The sequence below is a fragment of the Pteropus vampyrus genome, unplaced genomic scaffold (genome assembly GCF_000151845.1).
Source record: "Pteropus vampyrus isolate Shadow unplaced genomic scaffold, Pvam_2.0 Scaffold319, whole genome shotgun sequence".
Lineage (NCBI taxonomy): Eukaryota > Metazoa > Chordata > Mammalia > Chiroptera > Pteropodidae > Pteropus > Pteropus vampyrus.
This window is the reverse complement of record NW_011889100.1, coordinates 1,164,412-1,168,236: the sequence shown is the minus strand read 5'-3', so window position 1 is coordinate 1,168,236 and position 3,825 is coordinate 1,164,412.

Below are 3,825 nucleotides of genomic sequence, written 5' to 3'. Positions count from 1 at the left end.
CCCCGAACCCTCCTTTCTCCTTGTCTTCCCACAGTGCTGTTCTCCACCCAGGGCTCCCCTCTGCCCCAAACACCAGCACCAAGAGCATCTGCTTTACCTGATTCGGACGCTGGAGCAGATGGCCCAGGAGGCAGGTGGACTGAGGTGCTGTCCGGAGCCTCTGCCTTTTATGCTGTCCCCGCTCTGACCTGGCATTGGGAGGCACTGACCACGTGCGGGATGCCGATGACATCTTTCGCAAGGCGCCCTGGGTGACTCTCACATCCCAAGGACCCAATTCTTCCCTCGAGAAGTGTGCCAAGCATCAAGCCGCGGGAACGGCCCCTGGGAACCGCAGGCCTCTGGGACGGACAGTGATGGGCTGCACACGACCGCCTGTCAATCTCACGGGCAGCGCTGCTAAGCTCCCTGCGTCCTGAGCTGGATCAGTCGGGTTCTAGATCACAGGGACTGAGTGGAGGTCTCTCTCCTCCTTGGTGCAGGACATGGAGGGGAAGAATCCCCAGTATGGAAATCAAATTTAGAATAAGGATAGAGACCCATAACAAAATGCTAGGCCCGAGCCAATGATCTAATGTGGCTTTTTCATTCTTAGATGATGCCATACGCAGACTGAGAATGCTCGATGTCTCAACGGTGTTATTTTAGGCAGGCCTAATGCAGATGGTGTGGGTGGTTGGGCCGCTCTCTTGACCTGAACTTGAACTTGACCCACCAAAGGAACTCACAAAGAGCCCTGATTCAGCCCTAACAGTCCCTCTGAAGGGGCAGAAGTCCAGGATTGGCTCCTCTTTCCAAGTGTGGCACGAAAGGAGGTGCCTCTGACCAGCCCAGGGTGAGGAGGCAGGGACCAGGAGCAGGCCCGGGGTGCAGAGCAGGAGAACCGGATTCAGATGGGAGTGGCCGGGTGAGGCATCAGTTCTGGTCATCCCTGAGAATAAAACGTCCGAGCTGGGAAGTTTCGTTTTTCTGTTTGTTTGTTTGTTTGTTTGTTTGTTTGGTTTGTTTGGTTTGTGTATAAATGACCTTCAGGTGGGGCGAGGGTGTACATAGTTTTTGCAAGCCCGTGATGGAATTCAAAGCTTGCTTTCCCCCTACAAACAATATTCTGAGGGCAAGTTAGCGCCCCAGGAAAGTCATCAAAAATCGACTTAGCCGTAAAGGTAGCCCAAATATGGCGTGTTTATAATGAAAAGTGCAGCGGAAGTTTTCAAAGTTTGCTTTGCAAACTCAGGCGAGTTACTGAATTATTACTATTAAAAGGGGCTCATAGTAATCCCTACCCACTACGTAAGGAAATATGGATAAAATTCTTAGAACCTTGTCTGGGACTCTCAATTCAAAGTGCTCGTTTAAAAAGAGTCTAATCGTATGGATACTCTTATATTCCTGAGAAAACATCTTAAATTTCCAATTACCGATCTGCCACTTTTTGAAACCCAAGCTGTACTTTGCAGTCTCGGAGCTCAGCCCTCGTGTTTTCTTCCAGCAAAATATAAAGAGTACTTACTATGCCACTGGGGATGAGATTATGAGAAAGTACAATCATTATGAAAAAAAAATGCCAAAAAAATCACTTGGAATCCCATCGCCCTTGTATTCTTAATATTTTGCTTTTTCTTTTCTCTCTTTTTTACTTTTTCCCAGGCTTTTCTGCTGGGTATGGTTTCTTTTCTTTTTTTTTTTTTTTAAGTAACTTGTATTTTCTTGTGACTTTGCCTAGACCTTACCACAGCACTTGTATGAGTTTATCTGACTAGACTACCCTTTAACACTGTGACACAGCATTCTCCATGTTGTTATCTGTTTGTTGTTGTTGTTTTTCGTTTCTTATTTTTCTAAGCACATTTTTGGGCAGCCACAGGACATTTCATGGAGGGCACAGGATCCATTTATAAGAGGTCAGGAGCCTGAGTTTTAGAGGCAGCCTCTGGGTTCGAATCCCAGCTCCCCACTTACCAGCCCTGCGACTTTGGACAAGCTAGAGACATGAGCTCTCTGTGTCCCGTCCTCATCAGCGATATGGAAAAGTGTCAATGCTTAGCTCGCAGGATCGTCTGCAGATGACACGAGTTAGCATCCATAAAGCTCTCGGAGCCGTGCCCGGCCCATATTAGGCACTCGGTGAATGTTGAAAGTGACACTTGATGACATGCCATTCTAAAGGTCAGTGCGCGGGGCGGGGGGCGGAGGTGAGGACCACCGGGAGTCGGGGCGGGGAGGCCGCTCGGGCTGCCTGAGCTGACGCTCTCCCTCTCCCTGCTGAGAAGCATGAGACAGTATGCACGACGCATGCTCTGAGCTTCTGGGAGAAGCAGCCCAACAGACATGAAAGGAATTTCCCACTTAACGTGTGGCTATGACGAGTTTTGACAGGAACGACGTCTAGTCCCTTACACTTACGATGATTTGAGCACGTGGCCACTTCGCTGACTCACACCGAGGTCTTGGAGCACAGGAACCCTTAAGGGACCAACTTTAGCGCTCCATAGGTGGCGGACACTCAATTTTCATTTTCTAGTTTAGGTGAATTTCCTCTTCGATGAGGAGGATGCGATGCCTCCAACACGTCTGAGCCCAGATTTACATTAAAAACTCCGGACATGTCATGGACTGGTGGAGTACACGCGAAGAGAGCCTTGGCCGTCACACAGACAGGGGTCCTCATCCCTGGTGACCCGGGGAACTGACGTGCTCCAAACGATCTAACAGGCAGTTGAGGCTGAGAATCCCAGATTGAGCCCACGCCCCTGATTTTACAGACGAGGAGCCCGGAGCTCGGAGGTGGACAGGGGCCTGCCCGTATCGCACGGGGAGTAAGAGGCAGAGCTGGCATCCGAAGCCTGCTATCAGCCCGCTGTCCATCACGGCGCCTGCCTCACGAACATTTCATTTCTTCTTGCGATTTTTTTTCCAGCAAACTTTCTTTTTTGATAAACATAGCTATCAAAGTTGGGGTGGAAATGGTAATAAACATGGTGCATTACTGCCTGAGTTGCGTTTAGAAAAGCTTGAAGTAATCTTCACTGCTCTGCTCTCGGTAATGGCAGGAATTGAGTACCTGTGTCTGAAAGGCAGGGTCCTCTGTCACCAGGATCGGGCCCACGGGCAGGCCCGCAGAGCCCGCCCAGGGGTGGCATGCCTCCATGACAGTTCCTTAGCCCAGAAGCTCAGCTTTGTCCGTGCCTCTGAGCTTAGCAGTCCTGGCGGTGCTGAGTCGCTGCAGCTAACTCACATGACATGATGACATCGATTCACGAAGAGGAACACGGGTATCAAATGTTGGCCCGATGGCTCATTCTTTTCCCATAAGAAAACTCCAAGAGGTCAAGTCATAATCTGGAGGTGCTGGGGGAGGCGGGCAGCACAACGACCTCAGCTTTGGGAGGCCAGCAAATCCAGACATTCTCGTCCGGTCACCTGAACATCTCCAGCTCCAGTCCTGAAATCATCTGCCCTCTGACTGGCTTCCTGTGCTCCTGGGTAGGTCATGCCCCCCATGGCTAGAGCCTGGCCTGGGGACCACGTCTGTGGGAGGCTTTGCCGAGTGCCTCACCCAGCCATTATGCGCTGATTTTGGAGCATAACACTAGGAAGGCAATTTTGTTATTTCTTTGTCTTACGCTCACTACTCAGTATTGCTCTGATGTACTCCGTACTAGACAGAGTAATGTCCCTCCCCCCAAAGACAACCACGTCCCAGTCCCCAGAGCCTGCGAATTTGTGACCTTACGCAGCAGAAAGAACTGTGCAGATGGGATTAGCCTAAAATTTTTGAGATGGGGAAATTATCTTCAGATGTCCAGGGGGGTCCGATATAATCAC